This window comes from Pteropus medius, unplaced genomic scaffold (genome assembly GCF_902729225.1).
Source record: "Pteropus medius unplaced genomic scaffold, Ma_sr-lr_union100, whole genome shotgun sequence".
NCBI classification, from domain to species: domain Eukaryota; kingdom Metazoa; phylum Chordata; class Mammalia; order Chiroptera; family Pteropodidae; genus Pteropus; species Pteropus medius.
Window position 1 is genome coordinate 26,091,807 of NW_024344240.1, and position 26,736 is coordinate 26,118,542.

General features: G+C 40.8%; 1 long non-coding RNA gene across 1 annotated transcript; it reads left to right on the forward strand.

The window, feature by feature from the left end:
• The first annotated feature begins 1,621 nt into the window (after positions 1-1,621).
• LOC120607366 (uncharacterized) lies at positions 1,622-26,617 on the forward strand. The gene is made up of 4 exons (XR_005654147.1): positions 1,622-2,077; positions 2,352-2,490; positions 24,219-24,294; positions 26,368-26,617. It is a non-coding gene; the product is annotated as an uncharacterized LOC120607366 (long non-coding RNA).
• The last annotated feature ends 119 nt before the right edge of the window (positions 26,618-26,736 follow it).

Consider the following 26,736-nt stretch of genomic DNA (forward strand, 5'->3'; position numbering starts at 1 on the left):
CTGCTTTTGGTCAAAGGATTCTGCTAGGATGCCTTCAGGAGAAAGTAGAACCAGTCTCTCCCCCTTATTATCTTTCTCTCTCTGTTTACTTCTCCAGACTTAGTCCCTTCCCTTCCTCCCTACTTCTTTCTGAAATCTTGGTTCTACCATAGGCCCTAAACCTAGACACTCTGGTTAGACTACTATCAGACCCACAACACGTTTTCTGTATAACCTTAAACCAGACATTTTTACTTCCCTGGGACTTGATTTTTTAAAATATTCACTTCCACCTCTCCTTTCTCTCAAAGGTAAAATGCGATTAAAAAGTGACTAATGAAAAATACTGAAAAAACAAGCAGTATAAAAATATTACTGCATAAAGGGATAGATATCACACATCCTACTGATGTGTGTGAAAAGGACAGTTGATAACTATTAAAAATATTGGCAGTATTCAATGGGTTATTTTAAAGATGGCAGATTGAGCTTTTGTCTTCTTTTAAACATCCGTTTTCTAGGCTCTACTACTTGTTAAATATCACTGATACCCACTAAAAAAAGTCAGGCTTTTATGGATAAACTTATTTTGGGTGTTATTTGCTTTCCACATAATAAGCTGAACCAACATCAAAATTATTTTTATGTGCTTTTCTACAGTGTCAAATTTAGTCACAATCACTCAATTCTTAAATGTTATCAAGGAATCTATGGGTAAACCTAAAACACTATAGGATTGAGTGGAAATTAAGATCCTGATCTTGCCTTGCACCTTGCCATGTGCCCATGGGCAAGTGACATGATATTTAAGGCTCTTGTGGCACTCACAGTTTATAACTCAAAAAACTAATGATTTGGTAAGTCTTTCTTAGGATGAATACAGAATTTTGCCATTGAAAACCTATGCTGACTGCTATTTTGCTTCAAGGTGGTAATTTGTTTTCACAAATTGAACTAAAGGTGTTGTATAGGTAGCATTTAGGAGACCTTCCAATTGGGCTAAAATCAGATAATTATTTGTAGAAGGGAAAAGCTACAGACAGATCAATTAAAATGGCGACTTTTCTTCAGAAGGTTAGTTATTCTGCGGATCTCCCCACAACAACGATGTACAGAAAACCCAAAGTCTCTCTGATATTGCCTTTGTTAACCTTTAAAGTACTTCCCAACCCTTACAATACTTATAATACTTTCCAATTTTTTATTAACTGTTACAGCTGCAGGTAGGATATAAAGTAACCATCTGAAATACCCAGAGTATTTCTCGGTAAGAAAGAGAAAAAACACTGATTTAAAAATGGTACTAATAGCACATATATAATGTCTTATATTCTCCTGAAATCTTAACTCACATCCTCTGGTCCTTGGTGCATGCTCTGTCTGGAGTCACATCTCATATTGATTTCTTCTAAGAGAAGATGTAGGTGTTATGAAATATGAATAAGCTAATGAGAATAAATAAGAATCTTTTTTTCTTCAGGATTTGAGAATATTTAACAACTATAACTCTCAAATCTTTACCATGTGTTGGTGCATTTAAGAATCCAGGAAGCAAATGACAGATCTAGGACCACACAGGGAGCCAGCGCACAGCTAGAATTGACATGCACAGTGGTGACCTGCTCTCACTGCTGGTTTACATGCCCTTACTTTGGAATCATGTGGTGCCTGGAGCAATTCCTTTTACTCTTGGAACCCATTCCTTTTCCAAGGGGATGAGTTCCTTTCATCTGAAGGCAAACGGAGGCCCTTTCTGCCCTCCTCCATTTATGGAGCTTGAATCACCAAGTAGAGCTTACTGTTTTTGCTCGATTGGGCTCTTTGTACCCTTATTATCTCACACTGGCTCCTCTTACTCATCTCCTTTCTCAACCCTCCAGTTTTTATCTGTCTTATTATATTGCCTTTAATGGGTTTCCTTTCCTGTCCTCTGTCATATTTCAAGTATGTTATTGCTTCATTTCTATGGGGGATTTTCAAAGCCACTCTTGTTTCCTGCTACTATCCCTCAACCTGGGAAGTCAGATAGGCCATAGAAAGAATCCTCCTTAAGGCTCAGGCCAAGAAGATAGGGAAGGTGGCATTGAGAGTGAGAAAGGTAGGAATATATGGTTTTCGCATGTGAAGTCTGGGTCACAGGTATTATTCCCAGTGTGCAGAACCCAAGGAAGCCTCAGAAGGCCTCAGGAATGGCAGTGCTTCCCTCATCTTTCCTTCTTTCGCATAAATTTACTCTTCGGAGGGTGGGACAAATGAGATTTACAGCCCTCTATTAACCCTCTTTCCTTTGGGCTGCGATGACTTCTTTAATTGAGTGGATCATAATCATTTGGAGGAGGAAGGGAAGATAACCAAATTCATCTGACTTTCAGGTGATCTACAAGACCAGTGTCATCGCAAGAAGAAATCATACCACAGAGGAATAGGTTCTGAAGTGGCCTGGACCAGGCTTATGACTTTTGGGAAGTGATTCCAGGAGACGTGACTGTTGTACCATCCTAAAGACTGCAGGTATGGGCTGTGGCTGCACCACATGTTAACTATGGGCATTTCACCTTGTAGAGCATTATTGGAAAAGATTTTCAAACATTTGATTTATCCTGGATGGGCTGAGGTTAGCTGAGTGCAGAGTTAAGGGTTTGAGATGGGGGAGAATAGACCAGAAGAACCCTATCCCTTAGAGAGTCTAAAGAAGTCTCAGCAGCAGCATGATGGCAGAGAGCCAGAGCCCCAGGGAAGGGCAAGCATAAGACAGAATCTGAGTTGCCTTTTAGGGAAGCAGACTTACCAGCAATTCCAGTTTAAAAAATAACTTTGCCAGCACATATCAAGTCTTGGCTCCTCCTTCTTGGAACACTACAGGGAACACATCTTTGGGGTTCAGCCATGAGTCTCTCTAGTCACTCCCTAGCCTGCCACTTATGGGACCAATAGAGTCTCTTATGACTCTTTTGCTGGGGTAGATCACAAGGGCCTCAGAAGAAGTCAGGTCTCAGAGTTGGACGAGGCTGATAATTATTGATAACAAAATAGACCGTTCTATTGTGCAAGGAACAAGAAGAAAGTGGGCCCCATTGTCAGGGGAGAAAGATGTAGCTGTATTTCAGCATGACCTTTTCAGTAATCTTTCTACCAGAATCTTCCCAATTAGCTCTTCCCCACATGCACTGCAAATGACAATGTTAGAAAGAAGAAAGCCAGCTAACATGGAAGGAAACCTCTAGTTTTAGAAGACAATACCCCTCCCTTCCAAAACAGAAGTCTATTGTTTCTACTGATGATATAGAATGGACTCTCATTAGACAAAGCAGGTGAATCAGCTCCACTTTACTAGATCAGTCTGTTCATGATAGAGATGGATACAAAGGTGGATGATTATAGGTAACTGTGGCCCCTGGTTTAGGGATGGCTGAGTTCCTGTAACCTATCTTTCAAAGATGAGTTCTTAGCTCAGACTCTACTTCCACTGGGAGGCCATCTTTTACAGTTCCAGTGCACAACAAATTTCATTTCTATAGTATGGTCTTTGGCTCTATGGTCCTTGAATTATACTATATGTTCTCCAATTATTTCATTTACTCTAAAACCTTTCTCTTTATTCAGACTGCACATACCTTGTCCCTGTCTTACTCCCCAAGCATGTAGCTTAGTGCTAGATATGCAGCTGCTATTCACCAACACCCATTCAACTGAGAATAAATAACTGGAATTAACAGTACAACCAACTGTTTATCATGTGAGGCAGTCTAAGATACCTACATTTCTCTCATCTGCTAGACTCAGCCTTCCTAGTAAGTTCATCCTTACTTTGGAGAAGACAGTTTCACATTCTCGACTTTCATTTTAAAGATGAGGAAACTGAGGTGTCAGGTTCACCAAGTTCTCCTGGTGTCCAAGAGAAAGTATAGAGTAGGCATCTCAAATTTAATATGTCTAAAACAGAATACTCCAAACCCATTTATTCTCCATCTTATTAAATGAAACTACTATTTACTCTGTTGCTCCTAGGACAAAAACCTAGGAGTCATTCTTAACGCTGCTTTCTCTTACATCTCACGACTCTTCCTCTCCATTTACCTTTACTTCTCCACCTGTATCTAAACTACTACCCTCTCTCTTTCTTGAACCACTGCCGCTACCTAGTTTTCCTGTCCTCATTCTTAGTCCCTCTGGCCTGGTCCATCCTCTGCATAGCAGCCTGAGTGGTATTTCTAACATAGATACTGTATCATAGTGCTCTCCCCCCTTAAAATAAGATGCTGCAGAATCCAAATCCCTTTTCATGGCCTACAAGGCCTTATATCATGGGCCCTGCTTGCTTCTGCAAGGCCTCTCCCATTTCCTTTTTGTTTCACTATGGTACTGCCCTACTGGCTTTCCTTATGTCCTCCAAACATGCCAAACTCTTTTCTGACTCAGTGACTTTCCATCTATGTTCTCTCTTCTCACAATACTCTCCCTGTTACATGACAGCACAACCAACCGTTTATTGTGTGAGGCAGTCTAAGACACCGACATTTCTCCCATCTGCTGGACTCAGCCTTCCTTTCAGGTTACAACTTTAGCAAGATTCACCTTTCAGGTTGCAACACCTGCTCAGATAGGCCTGCCTTAACCTCCTAAGCTAAAGAATCCCTCAAATTATTCTATATCTCCATTTTATGTTGTGATTACTTATCAGTATGTGAAATTATCTCGTATAGTCATTAACATGTTTGTCTTCAACTACCACCAAGTCCCCCACCCCTAGTTCCAAATGTCAGCTTCTTGAGTCAGGGACTTGTCCATTCACTGTTATATTGCCAATGCCTAGAATTCTCCTTGGAGGACCCCAGCTCTCCTAATGTACCTGCAGAGAAAAAGGAACAGTGAGGATCCTTTGGAGAAAAAGAATTCTCTGGGAAGTGGAGGCTAGGGGTTTGTTCAGCCTTTCTCCTCCTCCAGGCCCTTGTCCAACTCATGGCCATCTGCCTCTTCCTGTTTTGACCCCATTTGCTCAGTGTGAGTAAGCCACTAGCTAGTTTGTTGCTGTGGGTGGAGGTGGGTAGAAAGGGTGAGGGCCAGCACATTATGAAAACACAGGCCACAGTCCAGATTGATGGTATCAAGTCTTAATGACTTCAGCTGTATTTAATTAAAAATGGAATGGCTTATAGGAACACAGATCTTGTTGGGCAGTAGTCTAATTTCTGCTCTCATTTCTGTTCTCTCCCAAGCTTCAATTAAGGGAGCAACAGAAGATCCCTATCATGAGCCATGTGTGGTGATCTCATCGGCTAAGACAAATATTTTTTTTCTGGTTATATTTATAGAACCCTTTCTTGTTTCCTTGGACAACCCTAGCTGGCATTATCTTGTTTACCTTCTCCTCACCCTGATTTGCATTTGTGGGGGGCAGCTTTTTATCTGTTGCTCTTTGTTGCCTTGGATCTCTAATTTCTCTGTTTTTCTTCTCTTAGCTTTTATCCATAGGGCTGTTTTAAAATTAAACATTTGGTAATTTTAAGCTACCAAGGCAGTAACTAGTATTAATTTTAAAAAATAGAAAACATTGGCTCCAGATAGGCCCTTTGCAATGATTTTTCTTAGCTGTGTCTCATTGCCTCTCAGGGAGGGTGGCACTTGGTATACTTTTCCCCATTCTACTGGTCACATATTTCCTGCTTCCAGGCCCTCCCTCCATCCATCACAGGGTGAAAAGTGCAAACTTCCCCTGCAGACCTCTGAACTAAACCTCTGGGGGCATCTGACCTTGCCTATGGTCTCATGAGAGTCACAGTGTTGCTGTGAATCTACTTGCTCAGCAATATCATCTCTTCCTCAGGGACTTGCTAACCTAGGTATGTTTAGGGCGAGGAGAAAGGGACCTGCAATCTGGGGGAAGACTGTGTGTGGCTAAATTCTGCTCTTATAGCCTGGGGATGGCTGTCAAGGCTGCAGAGAGACAGCTGGTCACACCAAACAATGCAGTGCTGCGCAAGGAGCTTATCTTTGATGCCCCTCAACATCTTAGTCATCTATGTATTTTCCCTCTGGTTAATGGCTTCTCAACTGTGCATTCTTAATGGGGGTGATATTTCCTCAAATAGGGGGGTTGGTTCTTGAGGGACTAAAAAAACTATACTCTTTTTATGCATAAAGCACCAATATAAATACACAAACAGATATACAGTGTATCAGTGGTATTTAAATTTCATGAGGGGCAAGATAATTGGGAAAAATGTTTAAAAATACTCTTTAAGGTGTGATTATGACAAAAAGGTTGAGGTATATCCTCCTATTCTTATGTTCTTGCCTTCTCTCCCCTGATCAAACCCTCGCTTTCAGCAAAGAATCTAAAACATTTTCCCTCTAAGTTATAAATGACTGATAAAAGTTTAAAATAGCATCTCTCATGAGGATATTTGCCCACTAATAGCCCTAATGACACCTTAAGATAGAAAGGAACAAAGCTTTAGCCCTGGGATTGTAGGTCAGAGCAAGCAGAAGGGATGCTGCTTTTTGAAATACTTGGATTCAATGACTATATATTTTTAAATAAAACATTTGAACATATTATCTGCCAAAAGATCTTTTAAAATTCATTTTAGATGTCAGAAGCTTCTTTTTAGGTGTAATTTAGAAATAGAAAATTTGGAAATTCTAGGATAATTCAATGGTTTATGGCAAACCAAAACAGTTTTAAAATCAGGGTAATTCTGAACATTCCAGACAGGTATTAGATAGACACGGGGCCTTCTTAGTGCCCCTGAAATCAGAGCTTCATCCTATGGTCAGCTTACTTTACAAAAGGCAGTTATGGGCCCTTAACTGATTCATATAGAGGTGTATATATGTAGGAGGAGGAAGGGCTTTTGCATCTAGATGATCTTTCTCTACTTTCCCTTGTACAGAGGCAGCAGCCATGAGCCTCCCAGCACTCACTTTGCTCTGTGGACACACCCCGCTGAATTTTGTGTGCCTGGATGCACTAAAGTAAATATCGTGGGCAAAGCCCAAGGTCCGGGAAGTCATCCTCTCACTATTCTTGGCTTTAACCAGAATCTTCTGGTGACCCATGTTCAGTTTTGGCTTTAAAGAAAAAAAAGATACTGAGAACGAATGAATAAGGTTCATATAAGAACACATAAAATTACTGCTTAGAAGATAGATTCTATTTAACTTGGAATAGAGAGGGCAGAGGAAGAGGCTATTTAACACTGATAAACTTCTCTTTTTCTGTCGTTTTGGATGCAGATGGGATGTAAATAATATTTATGCCTTAGTTATTTATTTCTGCTGAAAATAAAATAAAAGAAACTGGGCTTGATTTGCAATGCAGAGATGAAGGGTGAATTTAAGAAAAAATTCTATACATTGTTAGATATTGGTCCTTAGGGTACTTGGTTTATTTCTTTTTCTGAAAAATGTGAAAAGAGCAAGGCACATTAGGGATGGTTTTGCTGCAGCAGAGCTAGTTAATATTTACTAAATGCTTGTGAACCACAACCTTGGTAGGACCCTGCAGAAGCCTCTGTTTTCTGAAAGTTCCTGATTTTAGGATTAATTGTTCTGATTCTTTTCATTCCTGAAGGTTAAATGCATCATGGCAAAATGACAGGAAGGAAGATGTGAGCACTTTTTCTGCCTTTGCTGTTTACTAACTTTCTGATCTTGGACAACCCATAGTTTCCTCATTTATAATGTGGTAATGACAATGTATTTTTTTCTTCCTTCACAGGTTATTAAGTGTGTCAAATAAGGTAAAAAGTATGACAGTGTTCTATAAACTGCTGAATGCTACATAAATATAGTAACTACTATTAATTTGGGTAAACCAGTCTTTAGGACTTGATCAAAGGTATTTCCAGCTGAAAGTGTTGACTAAATTTGATTCCCAGGTTTGAATTTCAAAACCTGTGAAATCCATCCATTCGAACATCCTCCTGTTTGCCCAAACAGTCATCGCTCAGAGAGTACTTACTATGTGGTAGGCATTAGAATAGGCACAGGGATGCAGTGGTGCATCTGGCACAGTGCCTGGTTTTAGGAAGGTAGATGACAGTCTAGTGAGAACAGACAGAGAAGTAGACAAGCCACTATAGTGAGAAGTACTTTGATCTGATCAAGCAACAGATGCTAGAGGACCTCACTCGAGGGCCCCAAGTAGAGCCTTATGAGGGTAGAGGATAGAGGAAAACTTCTTAGAGGAAGTTATAGCTAACTCTGTCCTGAGTAACAGGAGTTAAGCAAGTGAATATTGTGAAGTAGGGAAGATTCCAGGCTAAGAGAGCAGTAGGTACAAAGACATGGAAGCAAATGAGAGCTTGTTGAACTTGAAGAACTGCATATAAAATTGATGTCTCCACAATGCATGCAGGAGGACAGGGATGCATGTTATCCAGAGGCCACATCACAACTGGCTGGTCTGCCTAACTAAGGGCTTTACCTAGAGAATAGAGATCCCCTGAGGGTTTTAAACAGGGATTGTTAAGTTCAGATTGAAATTTTAGAAATGACACTCCTAATGCAATTTAAAGGATAAATTGAAGAAAGTATGACCCTAACGAAGATGAATAAGAAGGCTGTTGCAGCAATTCAGGAAGTAATGAAGGTGGCCTAACTGGGAAAAGTCAAGAGCTTAAAGGGGCAGAGACATTAATACAGTGGGAATAAGAAGAGTGAGAAAGCAGGAAAGATAGGAGGTTTAGATCAGAGAGTGGGAGATAAACAGTTCATAATTATGGCCAGGACCATAAGGTGTAACCTTGAGAATGGAAGCTGGAAGTAGAAGTCACTCAAAATGAGGTCAAAGACTTAGGACAATTCTTTTTAAAAATTGTGGCAAAGTACACAAAACATAAAATTTAACCTCTTAATCATTTTAAATGTATTAAATGTATTGTAGTAAGTGCAGTAAGTGTATTCAGTGGCATTAAGTACATTTACATTGTTGTGTCACCATCACCACCATCCATCCACAGAACTCTTCATCTTACAAAACTAAAACTCTGTACCCATTAAACAATAACTACTCATTCCCTGCCCCCTACCCAGTCCCTAGCAACCACCATTCTACTTTCTATCTCTATGAAGATGACTATTGAAGGTACCTCATATAAGTGGAATCATACAGTATTTGTCCTTTTGTGACTGGTTTATTTCACTTAGCATAATGTCCTCTAGGTTCATGTATGTTGTAGCAGGTGTTAGAATTTCCATTCCTTTTAAGGCTGAATAAAATTCTATTGTATGTACTCCTATCCCTTTTAAAAGGTGAATTGGGGGTAAAACATTTATTTCAATAATATATATTTCAATAACAGGGAACAATGAAGATCAGGGGTTAGACTTCCCATGGAGTGTCTGGCAGTGGGAGGAGAATAGGAGCAACTGGATGTCAGCGATGGTTCGAAATGGCCAAAGAGTTTCACCATTGTCTCCATGAATTACTACACTGCTTCTGTCAAACATTAATGCAAAGTTTCAGGGAAGTTTATATTTATTAATTAGCTAATCTCTGTAGTATTTCCACAGGATGAGGTCAGAAAGATCACTGTCTCAATAGCAATGAAAAATAAGTGATAATGGGTAGGGAAATTGAAAGAAAATTTATATAATTTTTCAAACATTCAATGAGTACCTGTGCCATGCACTGCATTAACTGTTGAAGACACTATGTAAACAAAATAATCTCTCTTTTTAAATGTTTACCTAAAATGTGGGAGTGAGGATGATCAGACCAAATATTCTAAGTTAAGGGCATGGATTTGCAAATGTCCAGTGATAAGAGCTTGACTTGTTCAGAAAAGTAGGATTGTGGTTATTCATGTCAGAAGTGAACAGCTAGGTAGAGACTGATCTTGCAAGATTTTGATGAGGTTGAATTATTTGGCCAACAAGAATCACAGGGAACTCTGACATGCCTCAATACTTAGGCTGAGCCATATGAGCACCAAAAGATATACCTTGAGAATGTCTATAAAACAATTTGAGCTGGAGGCTTCTGGCCAATAAGGCAGAGTACATAAATGCTGTGCTGGCTTCCTCCCATAACCACATAAAAAGTGGCAGTGACGTATCCAGAGAAACTGAATTGTTTGGCTTCAGGGTGAGGGCTAGAGGGACAGCTTTCTCATAGAAAGAAGTGCTGTAGCCATTATTCGTCCCTGACCCAGGCTGTATGCTCATGCCCATGCTATATCTGAGTCTCTATCAACACAGCTCACCCCACTCAGATGATTCCCTGAGACTCTGCCTCACCCAACTTGCGGGCCCATCGAGCCACCTAGTGGCTTTTCTATACAAATGGCCTGTCTTGGCTCATGCTGAAGATTTTCCTAAAATCTCTCAAAGGTTCGCAAAACCTGAACAAGCAGCATCTGACTTCCGCATGCCACGTACCTCTTACTAAGCAGCCCCACGCCTCGCAGTAGTGGCAACTTGCCTCAGTTTGCAGCTTAGCCCTTTCCAGGCACCTCCAGTCCCAGCACAAGTGGCAACCATTTACAGATTACTTTGTAGCTTATACTAAGTGGCCCCAGGCAAGGCACAGACAGCAACTGACCTTGGCCTGCAACAGAACCCCTCCCAAGAGGCCTCAGAACCAACACAACCAGTGGCCACACCAGAGCATCACTCAACCACCTCCACAAATGAAACACCCAAAAGACAGATCTGGAAGGCACCAGAGACCCGTTAAAGTGAATCCTACTCTATAGGGTCAGCTCCTGCACAACAGTTCCTCCACTGTCCCAGTCAGTCCTCAAAACCAATCAACCTGAGGGTCAATCCCTCCCATTGATGTGCCAAAACAATCAGGGCTCAACTACAACAGGAAGGCACACACAACCAACACAAGGGACACACCTGGAGCACTCAACTCAGGTACCAGGGAGACCCACTGGGCCCCAAAAGACACCTACTACATAAGGCCACTTTACTAAAACTGGAAGTCATAACGGTTCTACTTAATACATAGAAACAAACACAGAGAGGCAGTCAAAATAGGAAGACAAAGAAACATGTCCCAAATGAAGGAATAGAACAAAGCTCCAGAAAGAGAACTAAATAAAATGGAGACACGCAATCTACCAGATGCAAGCAGAGTTCAAAACACTGGTTATAAGGATGCATAATGAACTTAGGGGAAAAAGAGATGAAATCAGTGAGAACTTATACAAAGAGATAGAAATCATAAAAAAGAACCAGTTAGAAATGAAGAATATGATACCTGAAATAAAGAATACATTAGAGGGAATCAACAACAGATTAGATGAAGCAGAAGATAGAATCAGCAATTTGGAAGACAAGGTAGAAGGAAACAATCGGAATAGCAACAACAACAAAAAAGAAAGAACAAAAAAAATGAGGCTAGTTTAGGAGATCTCTGGGGCAACATCAAGCATAACAATATTTACATCATAAGGGTACCAGAAAGAGAAGAGAGAGCTCAAGGGATTGAAAACCCAGTTGAAATAATGATGGAAAACTTCCTAACCTGGTGAAGAAAATAGACATACATGCCCAGGAAGCACAGAGAGTCCCAAACAAAATGAACCCAAAGAGGTCCACACCAAGACACATCATAATTAACATCACATCAAAATTAAGAAGTTAAAGCCAAAGAGAGAATCTTTAAAGCAGCAAGAGAAAAGCAGTTCATTACCTACAAGGAAACTCCCATAAGACTCTCAACTGATTTCTCAATAGAAACTTTGCAGTCCAGAAAAGATTGGCAGGAAATAGTCAAAGGACCTACAACCAAGATTACTCTATCCAGCAAAGGTATCATTTAGGATTGAAGGACAGATAAGGAGATTCCCAGACAAGAAAAAGCTAAAGGAGTTCATCATCACAAAATCTGTATTATAAGAAATGTTAAAGGGACTTCTTTAAGAAGAGAAGAAAAAAATAAAAAATATGAATAATAAAATGGCAGTAACTACATACCTATCAATAATCACTTTAAATGTAAAAGAATTAAATGCTCCAATCAAAAGACATAGGGTAGCTGAATGGATAAGAAAACATGACCTTTATATATGCTGTCTACAAGAGACTCACTTCAGATCAAAAGAAACACACATACTGAAGGTAAAGGGATGGAAAAAGATATTTCATGCAAATGGAAATGCAAAAAAAGCTGGGTCTCAACACTTATACCAGACAAAATAGATTTTAAAACAAAGGCTACGACAAGAGATAAAGAAGGACCCAGTAATTCCACTTCTGGATATTTATCTGGAGACGCTCCAAACATTAATTCTAAAAGATATATGCATCCATATGTTCATTGCAGCATTATTTACAATAGCTAAGATATGGAAGCAACTTAAGTGTTCATCAATAGATGAATGGATAAAGAAGAAGGGGTGCATATATATACTGGAATACTACAGCCATAAAAAAGAATGAAATCTTACCATTTACAACAACATGGGTAAATCTAGAGGGTATTATGCTAAGTGTAATAACTCAGAAAGAGAAAGAAAAATATCATGTGATTTCACTTACATGTGGAATGTAAAAAACAAAAACAAAAATTTAAAAAATAAATCAGAAACAAACTCATAGATACGGAGAACAGTTCAATGGTTGCCAGATGGGAGTGTAGTTGGAAGAACAGGTGAAAAAGGGGAAGGGATTAAGAAGTAGAAATTGGTAGTTACAAAATAGTCATGCAGACGTAAAGTACAGCTTAGGGAATATAGTCAATAATATTGTAATAACTATATGTGGTGTCAGATGGGTACTAGATTTATTGGGATGATAACTTTGCAAGTTATATAAATGTTTAATCACTGTACTGTATACCTGAAACTAATATAATATTGTATGTTAACTGTAATTGAAAAATAAAAAATTATTTTAAAAAAGTATTTTGAGCTGGAGATTGAAGTATGCAAGAATTAAGGATTTTTATAAGAAATAACTATATATGGTAACTTATTCATTCAATGTCCTTTTATATCAATGATTTCTTTTCATCTTTTAACTTAGTGAGGTCAGTAAATTGGGCATTTACTTATTCTAATCCCCTTATTCTACCCCATCCCCTTTTCTTGATAAAAGAAGTGAGGATCAGAGAGTAAGTAACTTGTTATGTGTTAACCAGAGAAAGAGCCCAGATGTTCTCACCCAGCTTAGGGCTCTCTCCACTACTCCAGGACACATCTACAGGTCCAGACTCTCTCCTTCAAATCTGCTTTTTCTGCACAGTTCTTTGAATTCTGCCTTTGCTAAGCTGAACTAACAGCTAAAAAAACCTTGGGCTTCTTACATGCTGATCCTCAGAGGCAGCCCAGTATGTTATACACATGTGTATGATGGGCACAGAAAACTCAGTCCTCCTTTTATCCAGTCCATGCCTGGGAAGGGAAGAATGGAGCTTAGATGACATTGTCATGCTGCACTCCTGCACCTAACCCCACTCACTCTGACCTCACTCAATCTCAATTTGTTCCTCTGGGAGAAACCCTAAGCAATGGAGTAATATGGTATAGTAGCTTTGATGTCACATTTATGGTTAGAATTTTAGCGCTGGCTTTTGCTAGCTGGTAACCTCAGGCAAGTTTCTTAACCTTTCTGAGCTTCAGTTAAATGGGATACTAATAACCATCTAGCAGGATTATTAGTTATACAATTAGTTAGAAATGGGAAAAGGAGCTGTTATTACCAGGGAGTCAAAAGCCTCTGCAGTTTTAGCTGAGGGTCCTGGCTCTGAGCCCTCTCTGCTGAAGGGTTAGGCTGCAAAGATTGCCTACTTAATCCAGGCACCCTGCACACTGGGGACCATTGTTCTGAGATCCAAGGGGCTCAAGTGTTGCCTCAGGGCATCCTGACCCAGTGAATCACCCTCTTTAGGAGTGGCACTTCCCCATCCTATTAGACTAGTTAATTTACTGCAGATCGAAAATAGCTCCAATGAATGGAGCTTGGGTCCCAGAAAATTACAGCCAGCCCCAAGGATGGAATTCTAGGGCAGGAAGGGCTTCTAGGGGTTTCACATTCACTCTCAATACTGACTCCAAGCAGACATCTGCTGCAGTGGAAATTATTAAAACCTTGAGCACATCAAGGAGGCTTTTGCTGATATCTAATTTCATTTTTCATCCAGCCTATCTCCCCACCCTACCTGAAAGAGCTCTCCAGGATGGGAGGGCTGAGTCCAACCAAGACCCTCCTCAGTTTTCCTGGCTAAATGCTGATAATATCAACCTTTATGTTTTGCTTGCACAAATCTTATTTTTCAAACTGAATTCACTTTTCACCTCTAGACCCTCTCTGAAGTTTTGTATTCCCTCCTTAGTTCAGGTGGGAGCTGAGGTGGATGGCGGTAGAGGCCAATTCAATACAATTCGGAAAGAGTGCCAGCAGCCAACATTCTCCTAATTTAGGAAAAGGAGGAGAGAAAGGAAGGTTGATATTCAAAGACAAAATGTGCTCTCTTTTTGGTTTTCTTAGCCAAACAAGTACTGAAGGGGAGTGTTGGAGCGCAAAAAAAATAACTCTTCTCCTACTTTCTAGGTTCTTCTAGAAAGACTAATAATCAAATTAACATGAGACAGATTAACAGAAGGACATGTCCAAGTTTATTACGAATGTACATTCAGGGTTGCCATTGGATGTGAGACCAGAAGATGCATTGGGCAGTTGAGGCTTATATGCCATTCTGGACAAAGGATAAGACGGCAGGGATCTGGCATTTCAAAGAGGAAGTAGGCAATTTATAGGTAGATGAAAAAGAGCAAATATGTGGTAACAAATTCTTGCTGTACCACACAGAAACAACAGGACACAGAGGGGAATCTAAAGAGAAGATTTTTGCTTAGATCTTCCCTCTTTGTCATGCTTAATTCAAATCGTCTAAGGTGAATATTCTAAAATTCCTTTCCTGAATCAGATTCTTATATTGAATTCTTTTAAGCAGGAAAGGGGGAGAGTCAACATTTTTTCCTGAGTCTTTTGTTTCTTAATAATCAGCTTAAAATCAATATCCCCAAAGGCATATTTTGAGGTGGCAAAACTTTAGTCCCCTTCAGGAGCCTCTGGGTAGAGAGTGGGAAGATGTCGGAGTGACAACTGGGTGGGGGTGTGGGCAGAGGGCGCACTGTAGAGTGTGGGTGAAGGAGTCAATTTTTTTAGGAAGCAGATTTGTTAGTAAGACAGGACTACTGAGACTATGGTCTTATTTATTTATTTTATCTTACTCCTAGAGACCTGGTTACTCATTAGGCCAAGGGATCCTGTCCATTCATTTATTCAACACATATTCACGGCCACTTCACTGGATTAGGAGTTGGAAAGACAAAAATAAAATACACAGTTCTCTTCCTTGAAGAAGTAATATTTGAGTAGGGCACTCACTTAAGTAAACAGACAGTGTGCTATAATACAGGTAAGCACTGGGTGCTACATGACTACAGACAGGGAGGCATTTAATCTACATGAGGGAAGTAAAGAGGGAGTCAGGAAAATCTTCCCGGAGGAGATAATTGAGCTGAACTCTGGACGATTGAAAGAAGTTAGCCAGTTCAGGAAGTGGGAAAGGGATCCCAAGAGAAGGGATTAATTTGTTCAAAGTTCCAGGTTTGGAGAGAGCAGGGTAGGTCAGGAAAATTATAGAGAGCTTTATGACTGGAGCTGTGGGTATGAGAAATAAGGCTGGGAAGGTAGAGGGACTGGATACCGAATGTGATGGACAAGCCACTTCCAGTAGAGGGGATGAGCCCATGCTTCTTGAAGGAATCTTACTGGCTGTGTCCACCAATGCACAATCAACAGCTATAGCCCTCAGCCAAGCTACACCATCTCTCAGAGCCCAGACTCAGGGGTAAGCTGTGCAGTTGCACCAGTGGAAGGGAAGGCAAGGAGAAGGCTGAGGGGCAGAGGTTCTTAACCATCATGGTGGGGCATAGATAGCTATGGTACCTGTGGAGTTTAGAGAATCAAGGATTCTTTCCACATTCTTTGAGACTACTATGCTGAAGTCAGGAATACCTGTACTGGTTCTTGAAAATGGGCATCTGCAGGGTGGGGGAGGGCATGGCAGCTGTGTTTGTATGTGAAGGAAATAAAGGATAATTCTGTTCCAAATGCAATGACTATGTGGGAAGGGAGTAAAGGCTGAAGAGGTAACACTTGGAATTTGGGTATGTGGCTCACTTTGGAATCTGCTGGGTCTACCATGTCTGAAGGAGCGTGAAACCTCCGTGTGACAGCCCGAGGGAATGTTTTATTGCTACTTCCTATTATTGAGAATTTAAAATGAATCCAACTGGGCAGAGAACATACCAATCCCAAACATACTACTCCCTACCCTTTCTCAGGGAAGCATGCCACACACGCAACATTCTACAGTTCCCTGTATAGGCAAATTCTCTTCTATGATTGGCTGCTTTGAGTCTATTCTGCTTTGACCTAGTGGAACAGCACCAAGACCCCCAAATTCATGTAGAAAGACCCCTTGATGAGGTGCTTAATGTAGACGTACAGCTTATTCTGCATGCCCAGTAACTGGCTGGTCAAGCTAACTGTCTCAGGGGCAGAGTCTTAATTAGGCAGGCCCCTCCCCGCCCCCCTGCCACCAACACACACCACTGTAGCTTAGCTTGGCAACTTGTAGTCTTCCTGAGGCCTTCAGACTGGCAGTACCGTGATATGCACCATCCTGCAGGATGTGATCACAGCCACAGGGCAATTATACTGCAGAGCAGCTAGCTCAGCAATTCTTTTCTCTCTTCTTGCCACCCTTCTTCCCCGGACTATTTACTTCTCTCTCACGTTTCACCAGGCAAAGAGATGACCTCAATTAAGTGCTTCTTCCATTGCTTCCTTGCTTCCTCTTTTAATGCCTCTCTTTTTCATTCTCTCTTCCAGTTCTCTCGTCCCCATTCTGCTTCTCATCCCTATTCCTCTTCTTTTCCTGCAACTGGTTCCTTCTGCTGGGCTTCAAACTTAGAGGCGAAGGAAGCTACTAAAGCACTATATATCACCTGTTGGCAGGTTGGTAATTTGTCTTCCAAAATGTTAATGAGTATCTCTGCTATGGCGCAGCTCCAGAGGGCACCACTGGCCTGTCATTTATGTCATTTGAGGGAGCACCTTTCGCTTATGATGCAATGTAAATGGTGCCCTCTGGAATTGTGCAACTCAGTCATCTTAACTGCAATGTGGGACTCAAAAGCCTTCAAATCAAAAAGTCTCTGCTGGGCAATTATACTAAAACCACTTGCAGAGCAGCTAATGGGGAAAATGTTATCCAGGTGGAGACCAGGTTCTCAGCCTGGACATTTAAGCCTGCAAATAATGCCTCTGTGCATTTGAGTCACTCCATTACTGTTACCATGAGATTCAGAAGCTTCCGACATAGAGACCTTAAATCTTCCCAATCTTCCCTCTCCAAACTCACTATCTACTACTCCCCCTCATGACCAACTCTGTGGCACAGAACATGCCATGTGCCATCCTGACTCCAAATCTTGCTCTTGGAGTTCCTCTCAATAGCTATTTCTCTAGAGCAGAATCCTGTTTGATCATTGACACTCAGCTTCCCATTCTTCTGGAAAGCCTTCCCTGTCCATCCCAGCTCAGTGATATCTCTTCTTTGTTCTCCAAAATCCTTTAGAAGTCTGTCCTCTCATCTGGCACTTTACATCAGATCATATCAAACCATGACTTAAAAGCAATGGCTTCCCATTACAATTAGAATGAGACTCTCACACTTCTTATCCTTATAAGGCCCTGTGTGGCTTGACCCCAGCCTAGTTCTGACCTCATTTCTTCCTGCTCTTGTCCTCATCCATTCCCCTTCAGCCACATTAGCTACTCTCAAATTCACCAAGTTCATTTCCACCCCAAGCCTCTATACTTTCTCTTCTCTCTGCTTGGAAAACTTCCTCCAGATACCCAGGGGCTACCAGAATGTAAAATTTATAAAAGCTAAAGCTTTTGCTTTTGGTGTATTCACCATTGTATTCCAAGTGGCTCAAATAGTGCCTGGAACATGGTAGGTGATAGGTAACTAAATGTTGGATGGAAAGTTTACACAATACACTGCCTTATGTTATTTGTCTCTTTCTTTTGCTCCATTTTCTTTCATACCTAACCGCGCCCCCCTTCCCCCGCCACCCCATCATAAGTATCCTGAAGACAGAGATCTGGTCTTACAATTTGTATCCCCCTCAGCATCTAGCCCAGTACCATAAGCATAAGTGTTTTAATAAATTTTTGTTGACAGAATGAAGACCGAGTGGGTGAAAGAGTTCTTTCCTGCTCTTCCCACCAGGCGGGCTCAGCAGCCTCCAAGGCAGAGAAAAAGTAACCCTTGTCCTCCCAGAGCCTCAGTGAGCCAGTCCCCAGCCCCAGCCTCTGGAGGCTTCAGCCTCTGGATGCCGGCTCCTATCACAGCAGAGCTGTTATTCACCTGGATTTTCTTTCTCATCGCCATCATCATCACTTTCTGAACTAGTTGGACTCAGAAAGTGTGTCTGACCTTCTAGGACTTTAACTGCTCCTGTCGGCACACATTTAATCTTAAGAGAAAACAGGGTTCTGCTGAACTAATTGCTTGATTTACAAAATGAGGTCTTCGAGAAAGATTTATTAAAAGATCATGACTTTCACTGCTATATTTCAAAGACCAGGCAGTCGTTTAGATGACAGAGTTAAATGTTTCGAACTTACCTCATCCTCTTTCTGTCTCTCCCTCTCTCTCAAGGGTGAGCATTCTGTTCCTCTTCCAAAACCCAGTCCTTCTCCATATTTGGGAATTTGGAATGGGCAGTAGGGGCACAGCCTTGTCTCCTCTCAGTGTCTGCTGGCAGCTGTAGTTCCCAATGAGTGAAGGCTGGTTTTTCTGGCCAGCAAGTGGGCTGTCCTTACTCAGGAGGATGTCTGGAAACAGGAATCCTGTACACGGTGGGATGAAAGGGTGCTGTTAGGAGGCTTGCCTTCTATTTTCAGCTCTCTACGAGCTGGTTTTGAGCAAGGCACCACTCTTCTGTGGCTCAGTCTCCCTACCTGTAAAATGGGGATAATTATATCTCTCTTTTTCTAGTTGCCAGATTGTTTGTTGGGTGGGGTAGTTAGCTAGCACCGATTAAATGCTTTGAGCTCATTTCAGCTAGGAACACTTTATAAATAAAAATAGTTATCTTTAAAAAGGAAAATACTAAGTTTGATTGCCTAACTGCCTCCACAAACCAGCTCTTTGCCTATCCATCAATAAGATGCTGTTTAATTCCTTGTTTATACCTTGCACTCACCTAGTGTTTAAATGGTTTCCTTGAATCTCATTCCATTTTGTTTTATCATCTCTAGTTTCATACCTTGAGGATAAACGTTCTGTCTATCTCCTCTCTGAAAGGAAAGGATGAGATAGACCAATTCTCCTATGTCAAACACACAAGAAAGTTATGAAGAAGAGGGAATGATTTGGACCTGATTTGAACTCCACGATCTTACCTCTTCTCAGCTTATACATGAATGTGACCAAGAGCTCAGTCTCTGTGGACGAGGCTGAACTTTGTTCTTTCTGAAGGAGAAACAGATTTCACTGCAGCAGAAAGAATTTTTGAAAAATCTTAACAAGAACTTCCTTTTCTGGAGATTTGAAAGGAGAGTTTTGAGATCCAGCACTTTAAGTTCAAGGAAAGAGACCCGAATAGCATAGTGGAAACAGCAGCAGGTTAAAAATCAAAACGGTTAGAACTCCGGTGCTGAGATTTTAGGAAAATCATCCTACCCCTGTGACTTTGGTTCCTTTATCTATGAAGTGGAGCTAACAATTTATGTTAGACTGTTTTGTGAAGTGCTGTACAATGGTTAATTGTTGTAAGAGGCAGTCTGATATAGTGGCTAATAATAGGGAACTTTAGTCAGGCCCTTTTAGATTATTAGAATTCCACCTGGATTTGTTATGGAAATTTGATCAAATTACTTGACCTCTCTACACCTTAACTAAGTTATTTCTAAGATGGGGATAATGAGGATTACATGATACAATGTGTGTAATGAACCTAGCACAGAGCCTGGTATACTAATCCTCAATAAATGTAGTTATGACTATTATTAATATATTATGTAAATGTAATGTAGTTACGACTATCAATGCATTATCATTGCATTATAATTACTTATCTCACATTTGGTCATCTTACTCTGTGATAATCAAATTAAATAATATAAAGGTGCTTTTTAAATTGTAAAGTACTACAACAAGGGGAGGAATGATTAGAATTCAACACACAGAAGAGAGATGGACTCCCTAGAGTTCTCCTTCCAGCATCAGGTTATATGGGATCAAGGTTGTAGAACTGCTTTTTAGCTACAAAGACTATAAAAATGTAAACGGTCACTAACAACAGTAGGATTATTTGTTTCTTGTTTTAGGTAGTGGGTAATACCAATATCCAACTGAAGAATCAAAGGGATTCACATGACAGACTGTAAATGGATAAGTCAGGGCAGCATAATCACGTATAAATAAATAAATAAATATATTTATTTAAATATATATATTTATATATATATATATATAAATAAATATATATATATTTTATATATATATATAAAATAATGTGTGTTTATGGAAGGATGTTCATCAAAATGTTAAAACTTGTTATTTATGGATAGTGAGACTTCAGATGATTCTTATTCTCCTGTACTTTTCTGTCTTGTTTGTATTATTTTTATTTGGACATGTATCATTTTAACAAAAACAGTTAAAAGACCAAAAAAGAGCAGGAAACAAACAATCAGATCTCAGGTTTAAAATACTAGAAGGATTCATATGATGGCCCTCTAACCCCAGAAAATGTTTTCTTAGGTATGGAAAATTGAGTTTCTGGCAACAAGGAGTAATTTGTGAAAACTGCAATGACAGACGCCTGTGAAAGGAATTAGAGGGGAAGGCAGTCCCTCCAAGATGGCCCTGGAAAGAGAGTTAGAGACAACCTTTGATCTCTGTTTATTTCATAGGCTGTAATAACATGGTGGTTTCAATCATTGCCTGTGTACATACAAATTTCCTTGTTTGCTATGGTTCCTGTTTTTCCACCTCCGTTATTTCTGGTCCCTTAGACTCTGGTTGTCAGAGAGAAGAATTGCACACTCGCCCATTCATTCACCTGTCCAGGTAATCACCTTGTGTCATGAAGGATTAGGGGAAGGGTGTGGCGAGCTACCTGCAATCTACTTCCACCGTCCCGTCATGTTTCAGAACCAGACATACGAAGAACAAGATTGCTTCCCAGTGGGACACATAATAGAGGGGATGGTGACAGCATGCCTTACCATTCATGATAATCTCCCGAAAGAACTTCCCACAGTCAAGTCCTCACAAGTTTGGAGGCAGCTTGCCTGTTGGGCCTTCCATTCCCAGTGAGGACCAGAGAATAGGGCTGTGGGAAAACAAGCTCTTTTCTGCTGCCACGAACAACTAGGACTGTCCCCAGAAAGCACTGAATGTCTTCAGACTTCAGCATCAAAGCCCATGTTAGAGTGGGGCCAGGAACACAGAGGGCTGCCATGTTGGGCCTTGTAGGCCGTGAGCTCTGCGACTTCAGGGCTGCCGTTGACACAGATTTGATGTGCAGGGCACCTCCTAGAATTGTGCTTGTGTGAATCCCAGGAAGGGACATTTTCTCCCGAGCATAGTGATTTGCAAAGAGGCCTTTACAAAACCAATAGATTGGAGCTTGGCCCTTAACAATTTTTTGAAATTAATTGAGTTACAATATATGCTCAGGTGCCTGTTTTCCAAACTTTACTAACTTTTTAGTGTTTTATCTGCTCCAGAACAGATGTTGAGTGGGGTCAGAGTTATCTCTGGAGCATGGCTCTAAGCTTGAGGTGGAAATGCTAGGATGCCCTTGAGGTCACGATCTGAAAATAATGAGAACGAAAGCAAAGGAAAATTGCAATTCCTTTGTTTTATTTTAAACTTATGACTTTATTTCTTTTAGGCCCTGGACACATGGGACAGAGTTAGGCAAATGTTTGTTTTACTTGCTGTAGTCGATTGAATAAGAAATCCAGTTTTAGGATTGACTAACCCTACCAGAATTGGTAGGACTGCAAGCCTACTTTTTTGATTTTCTAAGGTTCTTACTATACCTTTCCTTTCTTACTGCCCTCGCTTGGATAAGGTGGAAAATTAAGATTTCTGGAAATCTTCCTATATTTCTCCCTCCTCCCCCATTCCCCAATTGCTAACTCAAAATTCCACTTTCAAGAAATAACTTCGGGAAATAACTTAGACGTAAATATTCTGTCAGCGGTTCCCATTCTTTTTAATACAAATGACTGATTTTAATTGCCCCTCTTTCAATCCTTTGTTTTAGAATGTTTTGTCTACTAAATAAAACTTGTCCTTGAGAAAGAAATTCCAAACCTAAAGAAAAATTTGAAGAGTTTATTTGACCCAAGTTTTGGGCTAGTCCCCAAAGCAAAATCTCAAAGGATTGAGAAAATGCTCTGAGGAGTAGCAGTTTTGCAGTTTATTTTATATATTAGAATCAAAGGAGATATAAGGAGGGTTGCATGAAATGCATTGGTGGCTGATTAAGGAGGCTGGAGAAGGTAAAGCCAGGACATCTCTAAGACTGGAGAAAAAGTAAAATGGAGAGATACATGTTTCTTTAACATTGGTGGGTGCAGGATAGTTAACATTTAATGTACAGTTTACAGAGGTATGCAGGTAAAGATAACAATGAGGAATGTTGGGTTCTCTCAGCCTGGTACTGGGGTGTTTATCTTTGGAGATCTGGAGAAAAGATCATTCAGACATTTTAAGTATGTTATTCTAGATGCACAAAAATAATGAACAGGACTTTCTCTAGGTGGAGATTAATGTACCATGTAGACCTTGGGATGAAATGACCCACCATAACTTGCTCAGGTTGGATTTTTTTATTTTTTATTTTTTATGATTAAAATATCCCATGTGGTTACTTTCAGTTATTGACCTTGTCAGGCTTGCCAAAGTTGCCCCTTTTTGTTCACAGATTTATTTAATCAATAACATTTGTAACGTTATCTCAGGTAAATACACAATTTCTCCTTTGAATGTTAAAATTGTTGGGACTCTCCCCCCACCAATACCGCCATCCCCTTTCCCTTCAAGATAATCTCCCCAGAGAACTTCCCACAGGCAAGTCCCCACAAGCTTGGAGGCAGCTTGCCTGTTGGGCCTTCCATCCCCAGTGAGGACCAGAGACTGGGGCTAAGGGAAAGCAGAGAGCTCTTTTCTGCTGCCACAAACAACTGGGACTGTCCCCAGAAAGAACTGAGGTCATGCTGGGGGAAGGAGCTGTGGAGTTTGAGAACCACCACTGCTCTCCACTGGGAAGAGAGAGCCGGGTGATAGGTGTTAATATGCACAGGTGGCTCCCTTGTGTGCTACTCTTCCCAGCCAGGATCTGGGCATTAATGGTGAACTTTGATGCTGTAAATTACCCCAGCATAATTTGATTAATGGTGAGAATTTCTGGGCTAGTGAGGAAAACATTTTTCGGCAAAGGTGAGGTCCTCTGTGGGGCAGCATGGGACAGGACAAGGAATGCTGGGTTCTTTGGCTGTGGTATTGGGTTATCGCTTAACCTCCCCTCACTGCAGTTCCAGTTTCCTTGACTGTACTGCAATGACACTCCTTCCAACTCTAAAATTCTAACACTCAGGGAGACTGAGTTTATTCGATTACTTTCTGGTTAATAAAGAAGAGAGTACTAGAAGGAAAATTGCAAATTGCCCATAGGCAAGAAAGTAGGCTGGGGGTGTCCATATCTGGAAACACCTTTAACTGTCTCTCTTTTTTTGGAATGGGGGCTGGGTTAGGGCATATATGTCCTCAGCTTTCAATCTTTTTACACATTGCCCACCAGCAAGGGTGCCTAAATGTCAAGAGCAAATGCAGAACCACTCAGAAGAGGTAGGGCCCCTCTGGAGCATTGCCTGCCTATGGTCTTATACCATGCTGGCTGGCACACGGGTCCTGAGATGAGTGAGACCCTGTCCCCACCCTCAAGAAGGGCACAATTGAATAAGAGAATGGCACAAATAACTATAAGAAAACATGCAAATTGGGAGAGAGGCATAAAAAAGCAAAGCACAGTTAGGAGTTTAAAGGAGGGCTTGATTAACTTGAATTAGGTGTGATCAGGAAAGATCAGGAGAAGATAGCATCTTTCCACCCTTCCATGACAGAGCCAGGGCTGATTTATCTCTTCTGAGCATCTATTATCTGTTTCACTTTTCAGGCTTGGTCTGGCATCATGAAGAGTCCCTTGGGCTTCTCTGAGTGAATCCTCTCACTCCTGGAGTGGGTGACAAAAGGTGGGACTTGGACAGCAGGTCTCCATAGAGGGGCGGACACCCCAATCACCTCCAAGGTGGACCAAAAGAAGCTCTTAATGGTTCTTTGAAGAATACCCCTGAGCATGAGATCTGGTTAGAAATCTCCAATAACTGTTTCAGCTTTGCTGTTGAAACCACATGTTTTAAGCTTTAGTTTCTGAGCTTTAGTTTCCCACCTTTAATAAGAAAAATAATAATATACCTGTGTTACCTTGCTCACAGATTTGCTGTCAAGATCAAATTAAGATAAGTGAAAGCATCTTGTAGAGCCAGTATTATGTATTAGTTAAGAAGAAAGACTCTGGGGCCAAATTTCCTGGATCGAAGACCTAGCCCTGCTAAGCACTTCTTGTGTGACCTTTGGAAAGTCACTTAGCCTTTCTGTGCCCTGGTTTCTTCATTTACAAAGTAGGGATGACCCTTGGATTTGTTTTACAGGGTTGTTGATGATTAAAATTAGTTACATGTAAATACTCAGAACAGCACCTAGCACATATAAATACTATATAAATTAAGCCACCATTATCATTGTTGTAAAGTGCTATACAGAATAATTAAAATTATGATTACTTCTTAGACACAGACACAAAATGAGAATTCTGCTGTGTCTATACATAGGGGAGCAAACAATAAGCATTGAGTTCTGCCCTGAACTCCAAGTTCACGCTTTTGAAAAGAGCCATAAAAATGCCATCTAACTGACGAAGGTCTGGAGTGAAGGAGGCACACCCATTGATCATCTTGGAAAAACATCGTCACCATCCTGCCAATACTAATCTCTTTGGCTTCTTTCTGGTCAAAAGTCCACTCTAGACACGATCCTACTGCATCTAGACCTTTGCTGCCAATGTTCCTGTACTGACGGGGTCTGACTGAATGAGATGTGTTTGAAAGGGCAGCTAGGGATGCTATTTATTGTCATGAAATGTAGAACCAGCTTGGAGAGGTCAGGACAGGCTGGGTCTGACCACAGATGTGGGCACTTCTGATCTTTGCAAAAAAGAATCAAGAGTCGGATTCCAGGTTAGAAGGTAAAATTCCAGATCTTTGAGTGAGATTTTTTTTTTCTCCTTACTCATTTTCTGATACATTATACTATCTCACCTTATATATACCTGAAATATGCCAATGATTTTAAAGAGTTCAGTGGGTTGTTAGGTGGTCTCTTTTGATCCGCACAACCATCCCATATGGCAGGTATTGGTATTAAAGTCCTCAGATGAGAAAACTGAGGCTCAGAGGAGTTTGGTGACTTTCCAGAGGTCACCTGGCATAGTTGCCAAAAGAACCAGGATTCTAACTGATGTAGCTCATCTTCCAGTCTAGACCTCTTTCTGTTACAAAAACACCAACAGATAGCCTGCTCAAAGCAGACTGGGCAAATCCACATTCCCAGATGTAGGTGATACACCGATACAATGAGCACCTTGCCAAATGGAAGGAAGAACACCACGTTTCAGAGCGTGGGTAGTAGAGGTTAGAGGATGGCTCAGAATGTGAATTTTGTGTCTCACTCTACTAGTTTCTCCCAAATGAAAAGATTCCAACAATATAAATATTAACAAGACCCAGGCCTTATATATTTGGCCTTATAGATCAGGCCTTATTTCCACTCCTTGTTTTATCACAAGGGGAGGATAGGTGGTTTCAAAGCTTGAGCCCTGTGTCAAAGAGGCTGCTTAGGTTTTTATAATACCTGTTTGCTCTCTATCAGGTGGAAAGAATTTGCTTATGGTTACGATTTCTGTGTTTTAGCTTGAGAAATTCTGGGTACATTCAGACACTGGTGAGATGGTGGAGTGTCACGGTGGATATGTGTTAAGAATCAATTTGTGGGCATAACAGTGCTAAAGTTTAAGTGGTGACATATGATCCACTACGAAGCCCGGCATAGTCAAAAATTGGGTGAAATACAGAAATAGAACACAATCATATTTGTATATGATTTTTAGCATCCACTCCTTCCTCTCCTCTTAAATATCTTGACTGCATTCTGGCTGTCGTGGAAGCCAGTAAGCAAATTTGATTCTGGCCACTCTGCTTCTTTTCCAGACTGTGCTGCCGTCTCCTGGAAATGTTGGGAATAGCAAGAAACTTTTGTTGAGGATTAAGGAAGGAGACCTTTCTAGGGAACAGTCATTTAAAGGTGGTGCTCCTAGAAGTGAAGTGAAGTGATGTGGTCATGCCAGTCTCAGCTCTCCTAGGCCTGCTCAGGTCTATTTTCTGATGCTTCTATTACTTTCCTGATTTTCCAGGGAAGACTTCTAAACCTAGTTCTGAGAAAGTTTTTTTTTTTTTTTTACAGTCCAATAATTGTGTTATTACTAATGATCTTCATCATCTGATGTCAAATCTGAGGCAGACCTGAGAAAGCACTTAGATAACTTCAGTCTTAGACTGATCTATACTTTTCAGGGCTCC